Genomic DNA, 16,608 nt, shown 5'->3' with positions numbered 1-16,608 from the left:
GGAGGCCTGGGTGGTGGTGCATTAGTGACAGCTATGCCTCTCATTCACAAAGCAGATGTCAACTGAATCCAAAATCCATGCCGGACATCCTTCTAGACCCTTTTCCAGGCTGCAGGGTGCCCAAAATACACACGATCCCTGCCCTCGTGGAGACTGTATCCTCGCGGAGCAGACAGAAGACACACAAGCCAGTGACCAGGTGTCAGCTGGTGGAAATGAATGGGACAAACAGAGCAGATGACTGTGTCGTGGGCAAGTGGGGACCTAAAGCAGCGAAGAGGCTCCTCAGCGGCTGGAGAGAAGGGAGGTGGGCATGCAGGGAGCACCAGCAACACCTGAGACCAAAGGGTTTCTGCCTTGGCACGTGGGACCTCAGACCTGACTTTCAAAGGCAATAATAAAATAATGCTCATCTTCTGGTCTTTGAATTCAGTAGAACTAACCTAGTTGACCCATTATGTTGCTAAAACTTTGACACCATAAAGGAAAACGTCTTGTTCCTGTCCCACCCAAGGGAGGGCTGACCCCAATCCAAGTCCACCCATCCAACTAATCACCCATCTTCAAGCTCCACACATCAGTAGGGGAAAGGAGAGGGACAGCAGGGGTCTTGCACCCAGAATCACCCAGCCAGGCCTCGTCCCTCCTCTCAACAGTGACTGGCTACTGACTTTATGTTTGGGTGGAAAAAGGGTCCTTTTGTAATTTTCCCAGAACAAAAGGCATTTACCTCATGATGAGCTGAAATCTCCCTTCCAACAGAAAAATTAATTGGTGTCTATCTTTTCTGGAACTTTGCCATACCAATTTCCACCACTCACTGAATTATCAGTTTTATGAAGGCAGAGGCTGTAGCAGAGCAGGATCCTATGGGGCCTTCCCAGAACAGATGCCCCACCCCCACCCCATGTCATCTGCCTGGGTTTTGTCTGTAGAAAAATTTTAGTCCAAGAATAAGTTTAATCAGAGAAGTGAGAAATTGCAGAAAGAAAGGAAAACAGTCAGGCAAGACACAGTTACAATAGTTTAGCCATTGAACAAAGTCAAGGACTTTTAGTTCCTCCTCAAGAGCTATAGGTAATATCCTAAGCCATAACCTTTGAGCTGTTTTTCAGATACTGAAACCCCCACCAGGTGGAAGAAGTTAACTGTGTGCTGCCACAAGCACGTGGACCCCAGAATGGCTGGAACCAGAAGGTTGATGATGTTGACTCCCAATTACATCACCACCAACCAATCAGAAGCATGCCCACAAGCTGATCACACACCCCACAATCCCCCTCCCTCACCCTGTCTTTAAAAACCTTTCCCTGAAAGTCTTCGGGGAGTTCGTGTCTTTTGAGCACTAACTTCCTGGACTCCTTGTTTGGTACCTGCAATAAACGCTGCACTTTCTTTCAGCACAACCCAGTCTCAGTAGATTGGCTTTGCTGTGAGTGACCAAGCGGACCCAAGTTTGGTTCGGTAACAAGGCCACATCTGTTATTTCATTTACTATATCACATCCTGCCATCTAACACAGACCCTGCTGCTCTGTGCTCTCCTCTGAGTGCATTTCTTCTATGTGTCCTACTTCGTTCAGTCTGCTGGCCCTGTTCACTTTGTTTCAGAGAATTTGAGGCCAAGATCATTTTCTCAAGGAAGTCCCATTGGCATGGAGAAATCTGTCCAGTGTCTGACAATGGTCCTCTGTTAGTTTATTTCCAGTTCTGTGACAATGTTTTTGGTTTCTGTGATTTTTTTTTCCATTTAGAAATTGGAGATGAGATACACTGTAGGTCATTTGTAACATAGAACCTGGAATATAAAAGGTTGGTAAATCAAGCCTAGTTCATTTTTTTCTTTCTGTCTGATAGCAGGGAAACCTGTAGTTGGGCAAAAAAAAAAATTGAACAGGGGAGGAAAAACCCATGCAAATAGGGACCCCAAGAAGTCTACTCCTTCCCCTGTCTTCCAGAAGGCTGGTTGATGCCAGGTAGTAGAAGGCCTGGGTGGGAGCTGTGTCTCAGGCTAGGGAAGGGGAGGTGAGAAAGATTCTAAAGATGGATCTCTATGTTGACTTCTTGCCTTCCTGCTCCTCTCTGGCCTGTCTTTCATGTCTTTGCAGTCTACTTGTACTGGACAGGACCCTTCAGAGCACCTGCAATTTACGCTTCAATCCACTGTCTCTTTCTGAGAAAAGCAGCTTTGTGAAGGAGCAAAAGTTGGCTACACTATCCAATTCTCGTTGGACAAGAACAGTTCTGGAACTACAGCGTGACAATAGGGAATGTTGAGATGCATCCATCAGATTACATATCCCTTTATGGAGTTGATAGGTAGGTAGGTAGTAGAAAGATAGATGAATGGATGGATGGATAGATGGATGGATGGATGGATAGATAGATAGATGATAGATAGATAGATAGATAGATAGATAGATAGATAGATAGATAGATAGATTAGGGGTAATAACACCATCAAGATTTTCAACAGTGATACCAAGAGAGAGGCTCAGGGAGCAAGAGAGATGTCAGAAGAGCCACGCTGGTCTACAGGTACCACATCTGTCTGTTTGGTCCAGATGTTTGCTCTCAATCAGAAACCTTGGTTTCTGATCCACAAATTCTTCTCTATCCTTGCTGTCTGCAACTTTTGGCCCATTTCTTCAGAGATGATGCAGCCATCTGAGCAGATATAGACCTTATACATATTTCATTAATTAGGCGAACATTTATTATTTACTAACTTGTAGAAGGCCCCGTGATGATGGATTAGCACCCCACCAGTAAACAGATGTCACCTTCAAATTAGGATAATTAAAGGAGGTTTAAGAAAGGGATTGTTTATGTAGGTGCAGGTGGGGAACCACAAGGAATAGTGCATCAGTGGGCTGTTACTACCTGCAGCCTGGAGGGCCAGCGGGAGGAGTGGTTGGCAGAATCCAGAAGGAGAGTCTGACAGACAAGCCCAGCTTTAGAGAAGTGATGACCTCACTCAATGGATCAAGCAACCCTGCAGGGCGGGAGCCCAGGTTTCCCCTGCTCACTCTCCTCCCTTCCTTTTCTCTTTCCCCTTCCTCTCACCTTCCCTCCTGTTTCCTGCCAGGGTCCTCGTTACCCAAAGCCACCCGGAAGCCAGGTGGCAAGGAGGCTGGTTGATGGGGTTGAAACAGGTTGGCTCCCGCCACAGAGAGCAGGGTGAAGAAAGGAAGAGAGCAGATCTGCAGAGACACGATTAGAGGCATCTACCACTTCTGGGAAGTGCTAATGCATCTTTTGCAATCATTCGTTACTTTTAGCCCATCATGATACCATTAGCAAAAATTAGTTAAAGACAATTTTTAGAGAGCTCATTTAAATAGAAGGGGTCTTCATACTCCCTTTTCTTCTTGGAGCTGGTAGAGACTTTCAAGGACATTTAGTTTAAATCATTATATAGTTAAGGAAACTGAGACCCGGAAAACTGAAATCACCAGCCAAAGGCACACAGCTAGTTACAGGCCCTGCTCTCCCAGCAGCAGGAATGGCAGGTATGAGCATCCGGCTACCACTATTTGCCTGATCGTGGCGGACGTCGCCAGTTGATCGAGGCAGAAGCTGCATCACTGTCAACGCTGACCTCTCAGCGGTGCTCTCAGCTGAACAGCACCCGTAGTCAAATTCAGACATGCCTGCGGTCCCCACGCTACACTGTCTCATCCCTGTAAATGTCTCTTGGGCTTTCTTTTTTGGCCATGCCGCCCAGCCTGTGGGATCTTAGCTCCCCGACGAGGGATCGAACCCGTGCCCCTTGCCGTGGAAGCCTGGACTCCTAACCACGGGACCGCCAGGGAAGTCCCAATGTCTCTTAATTTTGATTCCTGATAAAAACTAAACTTTCCTTCTCAGGGCCCCATATTATGTGGTTGGAATAGAGGAGAAATGATAGTTTGAATTAACTCTGTGTTTTCCACCCCAGTTTTTGCCTTAGTTGACAAACGTGGCTTTGTTCAGCAACAGGTTCTCATTCAGTTCCATTTATCAAGGATTCGCTCAGCGTTTGTTGGGCACTCGGCACTGTGCTGGCCGCTGCCGAGGCCAAAGGGAGAGAAGCTGGGTTTGTTTCCCTCAAAGGTCTAGTCAGCTTCAGGGGAAAAAGCACCCACGCCTCTCCTCGCGCGGGGCTGAACCTGGGGTTACTCCTCCCAGCCGCCTCCCGGGACCCCAGACTCAGGAGCGCTCTGCCTTCTCCCCCGTCCGTCCCCGCACACGTGCCGCGCACACACGCTTCATGGCCCTCCCACCTGGCCCTGCGCAGGCATCGCTTCCAGACCGCCCGCCACCCTAACGAGACCCTAACAAGACCCCAGTAAGCCCCACCCCACTACCAAACCTTGAAAGGTTTGGAAATGTATGGGTTTGCCTCAGGATGAAAAAGTGGGGCAATTCACAGACGGATCTCGAAAGCTCTCTATGGGAGCTGGTCCTGCCCTACTAAGCTGAAAATCCTTCAGGAATGACTGTGTATGGCCAGCTGCTCCCAGGCACTACATGCTCACTCTGGCCCAGGACTTCATGGGACCCAACTGCAGACCCAGGGCCATGTCGGGAGAGTGGATGCCACCTAACTTGTGCCCTCAGTACATGGTGATGTTTAGCAACAAAGCCAGGCTTTCTCCACTGTTCAGCGTTTATCCATCCTTTCTTTAATTCAACAAACTTTCCATGACAACAAGTGCCAGGGAGTGTGAATGAATAACAAACACACAGAGTTCATGCCCATCTCAGAGTTCACACTCTACCCTAAGACAATACTCGAAAAGCTGGACTTCTTTCGAAGCTTGGTGAAATAATATCTAAGTGATGGGTATTTTATGTTTGTTTCTCTGTGAGCTGTCATCTCTATTGTTTTATGTCCGTGTGAAGCACAGCTGTTTTGAGACTCTCTAAATTCCATTTCCAACGTTTCTGGGCTGCCTTGTTGTATAGGAAATATTTATTTGGTGACGACTGCTCTGTTAGCTTTTGATGCTGAATTGGAAAATGTGGTCTCTCCTTTGGGAATGTTCTGGTTAATGAAAAACAAATGGTGGTCTGAGAGGTACAAAGCTTGTTGACCAGTCCAGAAGATTTTCTTGGTATAAATTCACGGCTTTGTCTGTAGTCAGGATATTTCATGTACTGATTGAGTTGGAATATACCTTGTAATCTGCTTCACAGTTCAAATACAAGGTGAGCACCATTAATACATCCATCCATACATCTATAATAGCCAATTGTAATAAGTCCTTACTAAGTTCCAGAGACCTTTCCAAGTACAGATTCATTCTTTGTTTTCATTTTTTATTTTTAAGCCATTTTATTGAGCTATGAGTGACATACAAAAAGCTGTGTATAATTAATATATAAAACTTGATGGGTTTGGAGATAAGTCTACACTTGTGAAACCAACACCACAATCTATGCCACAAACATATGTATCACCTTTGAAAGTTTCCTCACACCCTCTTTATTTATTATTATTTTCGCATGTGATGAGAACACAGTGTAAGATCTATGCTCTTTGCAAATTTTCAAGTATATAATACAGTGTTACTATAGCCCCTAGGCTGTACAGTGGATCTCTATGACTTGCTCATCTTGCATAATTGAAACTTTGTAGACTACTAACTCTTCATTTTCCCCTCTCCCTGTCCTTGGCAACCATCATTCTACTCTCTGCTTCTATGAGTTTGACTATTTTATCCTCCTATAAGTGGAATCATTAGTACATGCCCTTTGTGACTGGCTTATTTCACACAGCTTAATGTCCTCTGGGTTCAAACATGACCTCCTTTTTGAAGGTTGAATAACATTCCTGTGTGAGTGTGTGTGTATGTATAATGTGTTTTTATTCACCTAAAAATTTTTTCTGTTCAGAACTCACGCTTTGTAGCGTATATCTCTGTGAATCTTGACAAATTCATACAGTCATGTAACCACCAATATAATTAAATTCCATCACCCCCAAAATTCCTTTTCCCCATCGCCAGCCCTGTCACCAACTGACCTGTTTTCTGTCTTTATAATTTCGCCTTTTCCAGAATGTCACGTAAAAGGGACCATACAGACTTCTGAGCCTCCCTTCACTCTGAATGAGCTTAATGCCTTTGAGATTCGTACCTGGTGTTACCACATGGAGTCATCCTTTTACTTCCTGAGTACTGTTCCATTGTATAAATATGCCACAGTGTGATTATGCACTTACCAGATGGAAGGACATTTGAGTAGTTTCTGATTTGGGGTGCTTGTGTATAAAGCCTCTATAAATGTTCGTGTACAAGACTTTCTGTGAACATAAGCTTTTATTTCTCCAGGAGTGGACTTTCTTAGTCATATGTTAAGTGTGTGTGTGTGTTTACCTTTGTCTGAAACTGTCAAAATGCTTTCTAAAGTGGAGTACCATTTGCATTCTTACTGGTAATGTGTGAGAGTTTCAGTCGCTCTACATCTTTGCCAGCACCTGGATTTTTCTATTTTAAAACTTTAGCCATTCTCACAGGTGTGCAGTGATGTCTCACTGTGGTTTTAATTTGCATTTCCCTAATGACTAATGATGTTGAGCATCTCTTCATGTGCCATCCAGATATCGTCGAAGTGAAGTGTCTTTTAAAATATTTTGTCCATTTCTTTTAATTGGGTTGTTTGTTTACTTATTTTTGAGTTATAAAATGTTTTATATAGTCTGGAAATGAGTGTTTTGTCAGATACATGATTAACATATATTTTCTTCCAGTGTGTGGCTTGACTGTTTACTTTTCTTAACAGTGTCTTCTATATAGCACAAGTGTTACATTTTATTCGTTTAGTTTATCAAGTTTTTTCTTTTATGAATTGTGATTTTAGTGAAATAATTAAGAAATTACCAAGATTTCCTCTTATGTTTTCTTCTAGAAGTTTTATAATTGTAGCTCTCAGTTGTAGGTCTATAATCCACTGTGAGCTAATTTTTGTGGAAGATGTGAGGTATAGGTTGATGTTCTTTTATTTTTCTGCATGTGCAGAAAAAATGTTCTAACACTATTTGTTGAAAAGACAAGCCTTTCTCCATTCAATTGCCTCTATTGAAATTCAATTGATACGTATGTGTGGGTCTATTTACGGATTCTATGTTCTGTTCCATTGGTTTATCTTTACATCAACACGACAGTCTTTTTTTTTTTTTTTGTAGCTTTGTAATGTCTTGAACTCACATAATATGAGTTATCCAACTTTGCCCTTCTTTTGCAAAATCATTTTGCCTATTCAAGTTCCTTTGCCTCCATAGAAATTTTAGAATCTGCTTGTCAATTCCTACCAAAAAAATGTATTGTGGGACTGATTGGCATTACATTGAATCAATGATAAATTTGGGAAGAATTCGTATCTTAATGATACTGTCTCCCAGTCCATGAATTTGATATATCTTTTGATTTATATAGATCTTATTTGATTTCTATCATCAGTGTTTTTAGTTTCCAGGATACAAATCTTGTGTATATTTTGTTGGACTTATGTCTAAATAGTTCACATTTTTTTGGCAATACTATAAATGGTACTTAAAAAATTTATTTCCAATTGCTTATTGCTAGTATATATAGAATTACAATTTATTTTTTATGTTGGCCTTATGTGCTCAATCATGCTAAACACACTTATTAGTTTTAGGAGACATTTTTTGACATCTTGGGACTTTCTACATAGGCAATCATATCATCTATGAATAGAGACAGGCTTATTTCTTCCTTCCCAATATATATTCACTTTACTTCTTTTTCTTGCCTATCACTCTGCTAGGACCTCCAGTATGATGATGAATAGGAAAGGTGAAAGGAGACATCTTTGCCTTGTTCCTGATTTTAGGAGGAAAGCATTTAGTCTTTCACCACTAAGCATGATGTTAGCTGTAAGCTTTTCTCGTAGCTTCCTTTTATCTTGTACTTACTCCCTTTTATTCCTAGTTTCTTTTGAATTATTGTCATTAATGAATATTGTATTTTGTCAAACTATCTATTGAGATAGTTTTTATTATTTTATCTGTTGATATAGTGAATTATATCATTAGATTTCAAATATACAACCCACCTTGCATTCCTGGAATAAACCTCATTTGGCCATGATGTAGTATTATTGTTATTTTAATATATTGTTAATTTCAAGTTTCTAGTATTTTTGTTGAGCATTCTTGCAACTATGTTCATGAGAAATAATAAAAAGTACAACTATTCTTATCTGACGAACAGTCTGCCCTTAGCTCTCTGCTCTCTGAGAGCCAACCACCGTTCCTAAATGCAGGCTGTTTCCTGTGTCTGTTGCCATGTTAAGGTGGATGAAATCCCGGCATTGTTATGGGCTCATTAATCACCCAGAACCATTGCTCGTATGCTTAGGTTTTGAATAAACCCCAAAGACATTTGCACAGCCTGTCTGCAGTTTTGAATGTCAACCACCGAGTAATAGAAACTTGGTTCCTACATCAATGATCCATCTATATCTCATGACTAAAATTTTATTCAGCTGGAGCCAAGAAGACTGTCTTTTCCTCGTGAAAAAAAGCTGAAGTCACTTTTGTTGCAACTGGCAAATAACAAAAATCTTAATTTAGTCTGAAATCCTAACCTCACTAAGTTTTAGTGGCTTCTGATCTGGGCCAATAGAGCAGCCCTCAGCTTATAAAAGATTCATACTTAGAGTTCATCTTCCTTGGTTTCTGCCGTGATAACCAGTGTAAAGCAAATATCTCTAGATTTACTCCCCCCACAAAAGCCACCAAGATCCTCTAAGACTTCTCCAAATGTTTTATCACATATTTCTGACAGACCCTCCTTAAAGAAAATCACCTGAATTTTGCTGCCATCATAGAATGACTTCTTAAATTTCTTAAAGGTGGAAATAAAATATATATGTATCAGATTGGAATTATGAAGTTATACATGTCTATTTCAACAGAAGAATCAAGTTAGTTGTAGTGTCTTTTGGAGGAAAGGCCTTCTTGAGTGAATACTATTTGTATAACGTTTTCAGCATTGTACACCCAGCACACAGCCAGGCCTGAGCGCTGTGAGAATTTCCTAGGAACTTATACTTAATGACGTCCCCTTAGGGTGTCTGTAAAAACTGTTGCAGAACACATGCACTGAGCTGCTATAATCACACATGTAACGGTGTATAGGTTGCACACTGAGCAAGAATGTGAAAAGACCTAAAAAGATTTTTGAGAACTCAGTCTCTGCTTTCTATTAGTTTCCCCATATTTCAAATAATCAAAACCTGTTGCCAAATGTGAAATAAAATTGAACTGTTAACTTTCACTTACAAGAGAAGATACAAAGTACTTTGCTTATTAAACGTACCAAGTTACTCAAATGCCCCAGAACCACCGTCTGCTATGTCTTCTCTGCTGACCACACACCAAGGTCCCGCCAGCCACAGAGCTAGGTGAGACACAGGACCTTCCAAATGGAAGCAATTCAAGGAAAATCTTAAATCTCATCAACTCCAAAGTCTCGTTTCTCTTTCAGAGTGAGGAGAAAATTCAGGTATAATAAAGCAATGAGAATCTTCATAAGAGACTGCCGATAAAAAAAAAAAAAAAACAGGCGAGGAACGATGATGAGTAGGAGGATTCTGGTCACTGAGATGTTTTCATTCCCTCTGAGTTGGGTCTGTGGCTGTAGAAGTTGACCTGGATGTAGGATGTAAGGTTTGTGTGAGTCTTGCAGAAAGGTGTCCATAGCATCCAGAGCTTTTCTTGTTACGAACATTATTGTCCTTATTTAAGTGGACAATGGCCATTGCTGTGGCTCTTCCCAAATATTCTATTCTCCTCTTTCCAAGCACTGAGTAGGACGGCAAATTCCTTGTGCTTCCAGCAGCGGTGATGTGCACCACCTCCAAGCAGAAGCACTGAATTTCCTGCGTGAGGCACTCCCTTTTCCTGCTTTGAAGGTCATGAAGGCAAGTGTTGCCATGGATCCTTGACCATCCCGGATTCTGGGTGACCACAGTGAGCGGAGCGTCTCCAACTCATCCCGTATGTGCAGCAAAAGCAAAGGATCCACACCTGTTGTGTTTCTCCTGCGATATGGAGGTTATTTATTAGCACGGCAGAGACTTGTCTTTGAGTTCCTTACAAATCCAGGTCAAAATACATGTGATGGGGTAATGTTTTGGAAATGTTAAGGTTTTTTTCTTCCCCTTTTTCCCCCTCTATGTCATGGCTAGTGCTTCTGTGTTCGTTGTCTCGGGAGGGGCATGTGGTGGTGTGAAGAGCAGATATCCGTTCATTTATTCAGGTATTAACTCATTTTGTAATTACTTATTGAGCTACCTGACTGACACAGATCTCAGTGCTGAAGATCAGCCCTGAATAACGGAGACTATGCTCTCTCCTGGCTTTGCGTTTCCAGCGTCTCTGTTGGGAAATGGAGAGTGCAAGCATCAACAAGAGAGTGGATGGCAGGAGCTTTGAGAAGAACGTGGCTGGTCTTCTCTTTTCCCTGGACAGTGGTCCTGCACCCCGCCTTCTGGCAAGGCAGCAAAGCCTGGGGAAGTTGGGAAGAATCCGAGGGGGGGGGTCTATGTGGTGGTTCCACAAGAGCCCTGCCCAAGTGGCTAGAACTTAGGGAGGGACCAGCAAACCCAGGCAGACAAGGCGAGTCTCATCAAGGTTCCCAAGCCAGGAGCAGAATTATCCCTGTGCCCCAGGGGGAGGGACAGAAGTAACAGCTAAGCCCCTGGGTCTGCAAGAGGCCAGTTGACAGGACTTACAAGGATTGATAACCACAGACCCTACGATCAGAGGGAGATCTCAGCAGACAACTGCTGAGCAGACACCACTGAACTAACGTGGACCTGTCTCCTCCCACACGCACGATGGCTTGGTTCAACGTACGCACTACAGAACTTAGCACAACTGCAGACAAGGGGAGGGGCGTCCAATGACCGGAGATTCAGTTTTTGCCGCCTGGTGGGATCAGGGTAGCGAGGCTCAGAATCAAAGGTGCATTTTTGGTCACAGAGTGGCTGAGATTTATAACTACTAGGCACAAATAAGATTTCTTCCTGGAGACAGTCTGTACTTGCAACCCATGCTGAAGACCAGCAAAGCGAATTTAACGTGGCTGCAAGTAAAAATAAGCCATCAAGGCTCAGTCTGTCACTGACCTGGAAGAAGACAGCACAGAGAGGTGCCTCAGCTGGTCAGCTCCACTGCAGGGGGAAGACACGGGCTTCTCCTTTGGCCCCGTGACCCCCCGCACTCCCCACCCCCGGGCTTGTCTCCTCCTCTGTGGTCTCACCTCTTCTGCCCTTTGCTGATGTCCCCTCTTCAAATGAGTCTGGAAAGCCCAGACTGCCCCCAAGGTCAGCCCTAGACCCATCTCTCTTCTCACACCCTGCAAAGGATGGACTGCTTGAGTCCCCTCAGGATTTATATGCTGAAGCTCTAATCCCAGTGTGATGGTGACAGGAGGTGGGGACTTTGGGAGGTGATTAGTTCATGAAGGTGAAGCCCTTATAAGAAGAGACACCAGGGAGCTTGCTCTCTCCCTGCCATGTGAGGACACATCCAGAAGAACGCCATCTGCGAGGCAGGAAGGGAGCGCTCACCAAAACCCAAACATGCTGGCCTCCTGCTCTGGTACTTCCAACCTCCAGAAATGTGAGAAATAAATGTCTGCTGTTTAGGCCACCCAGTCTATGTTATCTGTCACTGTGACTCAGACACCTTCTACTCTATTTTCAGCTTTGTGCTGAGAATGGTACGCCGTTGAGGAGAGCTGAGAGCAAAGCTCCCTGGGAAGGACAGTTAACTCAGAAATAACATCATGGAAAGACAGCATCCAGTCTCGTGATGTTTGCAAATTTCTGTGGAGTTGGCTCCTTTCTGTGATCTAATTCATTCCTGTTTCCAATCATTCTTTTAAAAATGTTCACAAATCAATTTTCCATGATCTCCATTATCTACATCCCCATTTTTCATGACTACTGATAACTCAGCAGCCAAGGACAGCACAGTTACAAAATACATTTAATTTTGTTTAGATTTAATTTTGTTCCAAGACTATACTTTGATACTCTACAGATAAAAAAAAAAAATTTAGAAACCATGGGTCAATTTAAATTAACTTGTTGAGAGATATTCTCAGAAGAAATCTAGAATATTTTTATTTTTAAGTATTGCTGAAAATATTTTTGGCCTCTGGGTATATATGCATTCTCCACTGAGCATTTACTTTGATGATCCTATCTAGGTGAACAGTTTCATTCAATTTGATTCAATTTGATTTTATTCAGTTCAACTCAACTCAATTCCATCATACTAATTGATATCAATTAGTATGATGGAATTGATGTAGGTGATTATTAGCACCTACATTTACATATAACAATTTGCTAGGCATTCAGTCATGGTCCCTGAATTTGAAAATTCGTCATCTAATTGGGAAAGGGTACAACTCCAAGATTATTCGTAAGCCAAAGCAGAGTAATCAGAAAAGGCTGGGGATGACAAAGACGAAACAGTCATACCACACTTTCCTCCCATGTCCATGGCAGACATTGCTAATCATTGCTGCATTATCTCTGTGGCCAGTGGTGACCTCAAGATCTTTCTTGGTCAGTCACGATCAATTAATCCATATTGGTATGTTAACTGAGCCTCTTATCTATCCCTGGAATAAATTATATAAGTGCTCAGATGAATTCCAAATTGGAGAATTTCATTTGGGTTTGTGCCTGAAAGTTTTTTGCTTAAGAAAATAAAGCAGCTTGAGAATTATAAGGATTTGTTGTTCAAGAATGAGTTAGAACAACATGAGTTTTTACTGAGTTTTTCCCAGTCAATTCACAGCATGAATTTATACAGTATTGCAAAGAAACATTTGAGAGACTAATCAGAGGGTTTTGAAATCTGAAATTGAGATTAAAATTTCAAAATCTGCAAACTGTATTGAGACCCAGAAGCACAAGTTTCCACCGTACTTTACCACTATTCAATGATGTGATCTTCGGGAATTCTCAACCCTTCGGTCATTTGAGCCTCATGACTGGGTTGGGAAGCGTAATGTTTTTACAGCAATTTTTTCAAAATAATCTGAATTCAGCATCCTAATATAAGTAACAGATACAAATGCAACATTCCTGGTTGAAGCTGAGGCTTGGAGGCTGGGCCCTGACCCCTGTTATCTGCCCTTCAGCCTCCACTGCAAACTTATGGAAGACCCTGAAATACCTGCAAAGAACGTTAGCAATTTGAGGAACATATTTTGAAGACTCCTAGCCAAGAGATTCTTTAGATATTCTTCCAGCTCTACACATGTTAATGAGTGTAAATCAGCTAGATCTGATTCAATACAGTTGTGATGGCATTGATAAAATAACAGACTCTGGAAATCATTTATATCAAGGGCAGATTTGAGCAGATGTAGCAGGCAGTCAGTCCTTTGTACTGTTTCGGGCCACTCATCACTCACAAGGTCCCGGTCTGGGAACTTCTGTGCAGCCCATCTGACTGTTTTCCTATTACTTTGCTCCCTCTACCATGTGGCAGTGTGAGATCACTTCTGTGTATATAAAATGAGAGAAATGAATAAACTTTTAGTGGACTCGGAGGCCAGGTTTTCAACTTCAGTCTATTTTTAGTATTTTGACATTTTCTCCTTGACACCAGTTCAATAACACATTAAAAGCCTTTCCAAAGGCTGTACTTATCATAAGTACAGACTCATTGGATCCTGCACATCATTGAGACATCAAGGTCAGAATTAGAGCCTCTGAAACTTACAGTTTGGGTACCACTTCTTTGGTATAAGTGAGAGTAAAAAAAGTTATAAATGAGAAGCAGAATCTTTGATCTCTACTGGTAGCAGAATAGGTGTTTGGTGATTTGGCTCTTGCATTCTGGGGTCTAGAGTTTCTTAGGCCTTGATGGCTCGGGGGTTATGGGGAGCATTTACAGCTTAGTAATATCAGACCATTCATGGATTCAGTCCTGCTGGTTTTAGGTTGGAATCACACAAGGAAAAAGAGGCAAATTAAATCATTTAACACAATCCTGCTTTTTGATTGCTCACATGTAAATAACTAAAGAGAACCTGGAACATCTCTTTTCGGATAAACTTTCACAACAAATTTTCCAAGCTCTAAGGTTCTGAAGAACTGGATCTCTCACAGGGGACCCAGGACCTCACACAGACACTAGTGAGTAGCAAAAAGAACATAAAGAGAAATAAGCTTGGGCAACGTTGAACAGGGCTGGAAGCTGGTATCAGTCCTTGAGCTGGAGGTGATGAGCACAGATTTTTTTTTTTTTTTTTAAATGGGAATTGTCTTTAAAAGGGGAAGATTGGAAGAGAATCAGATGTGTTAGGAAGTGGGGTTTGGAGCTGGAGACTGTATCAGACTGATTCTCACCTGCATTTTCTTCTTCTGGTTTCCTCACCCATCTGTTTACAGCTCTCCAGCGCGCTGGACCGAGCTTTCAGTGGGCGTGGCCTCCCGTCAGGGCTGCGCAGTCTCAGTCTTGTGCTCTTAGGAAATGCACCTTCCCGGGAGCCCACCTCAAACCTCTGAACTAGAATTTCTGAAGGTGGCTCCTAGAAATAAGTAGGTTTTTAAAGGAAAATCTTCAGCACTGCTTCCTCGGGGAAGTCTTCCCCGACTTTGCTGTAGCATGGGCTGCAGTACTGACTCTACACTTATTTGCATGATTATGTTTATTTTCTGTCTTCCCCACTCAACCAAAACTCTACAAGAGCGGAGACTGTGTCATTCTCACTCACCGTTGAAAGTCAGGGCTTAGCACTGCACCAGGCACATCACAGCTACTAAATCTGTTGAATGAACGAATAAATGAATAGGTAAACAGGTGAATGAATGAATGGAGGGCCAGGGGAATGAATAGATGAGCCGCCGGGTTTGGGAAATGCTATGGCGGTGAAAGTCCCTTCACAGGTTAGCTTTTCTGATCTCTGCTAACATCATACTCCTTATTACGGGATGTACGTTGTTATGATTATTAGGGGAAGGAGGAAAGAAAATTAGAAGTGGAATTTGCAAGATGGATAAAAATATAGACTACATAAACTTTTGTCAAAGTTTACTCCTCTGAGTAGGGATTACTTGGTCACATTTCCAGCTCAAAGGGGGGCAACTGATGTCATGAGGAGACTAATCTTGCCCAAGCTTCGAGCCAATCTCATTGTCTTTCTTCCGTTATCCTGGGTCTAAAGGAGACCCACTTTTGATTGTTTATTACTTACTGAATTCTGTCATGAACAATGTTCACACACTGAAGCAGTCAGAAACTAAAAGTACCATGTGATTTTACATGGTAGAGAGCCCCAAACTCAGTTGTTGAACAGAACTGGTTACTTTCCAACTAGCTCTCAGAACCAGGGTGAATGTATAAGATCTTGCAGAGTTTACACAGTTTTCAAATAACCTCATCAGAGGGCCCAGAAAATGGCAAAACAAGTTACTCCAGGACATGGGCTAACTCAACAGATGTGACTGAGACAGGAGGAACAGGTCTTGGTTCCGGTTTACAGCAAGTAAGGGGCCCATCCTTTTCAGAAGTCAGGAGAGGTGAGCGATCTGGAGGCTGGAGAGCCAGGCCAGGCCTGCAGTCAGAAGTCAGAGCAAGCTCTTATAACTAACGTCGATAACCTAAGACAGGGTCCAGAATCCAGGATTACCAGGGCTCTGGCACAAACCTGTACGCAGGAGTCCAGAGTTTTAGCCAGAATTTCAATGATTATGATCCAGCTCAGAGGTCATCCCAAGTTCAGAGTCAATAAATACTGCACAGCACAGGTGCTGGGCACCTACACCTCACAGTTAATCCTCGCCCTAAAGTTAGAAACTGGGTGTTACCACCACTACCTATAGCTGAGATTGGGCAATAGTTCCAGATAATAGATAAATAATAATAGATAAATTAATAGATAAATAAATAATAACATTTTTTGAATATTAATAACTTATTAACATATATTAATTCACTTGAGTCTCAAAATTCAATAAATACTTACCAAATGCCCTCTCTACAACAGGGAATATGCTAAGTGTTAGGGATTTAAAGATAAATAAAACATTGTTATCACCCTATGATCTCAGAGACCAGAACAGTGGTTCTCAACTGGGGTAATTTTGCCTCCCGAGGGACATTTGTCTGACAACAGTTTTGGACGGGGGGGGCAGATGCCAGTGGCATCATCCAGTAGGCAGAGGCCAGGGATGATGTTAAACTTTCCACAAGACACAGGGCAGCCTCACAGCAAAACATTATCTGGCCCACAGCGGCAGTAACACAGAGACTGGGAAACCCCGAGTGAGAAAGTGACATCCACATGTAAAGCTGTGAGTGCAATAAAGTGTGGGACTTCCCTGGCGGTCCAGTGGTTAAGACTCCGTGCTCCCAGTGCAGGGGGCGAGGTTTCGATCCCCGGTTGAGGAACTAAGATCCCACATGTCACATGGCGCAGCCAAAAATCAAAAATAAATTTTTAAAAAAGTGTTAAGCACACGATGGCGTCAGGATTGTACAGGATGCAGTGGGGATTCGATGGACAATATGATAAATTCTACTGTGGGGGGGGGCAGGGAAGTCTGCGAAGACTTTTTGGAA

General features: G+C 42.6%; 1 long non-coding RNA gene across 1 annotated transcript in view; it reads right to left on the bottom strand.

Moving 5' to 3' along the window:
- LOC309667320 overlaps window positions 1-16,608 on the bottom strand; it is a 220,272-nt gene that overhangs the window by 46,907 nt on the left and 156,757 nt on the right. The gene's annotated exons all lie outside the window — the stretch shown is intronic.

Source organism: Balaenoptera physalus, assembly GCF_965194825.1.
Source record: "Balaenoptera physalus genome assembly, chromosome: 9".
NCBI classification, from domain to species: domain Eukaryota; kingdom Metazoa; phylum Chordata; class Mammalia; order Artiodactyla; family Balaenopteridae; genus Balaenoptera; species Balaenoptera physalus.
The sequence above is the reverse complement of the archived record's forward strand: the minus strand, read 5'-3'. Positions and strand labels throughout refer to the sequence as shown.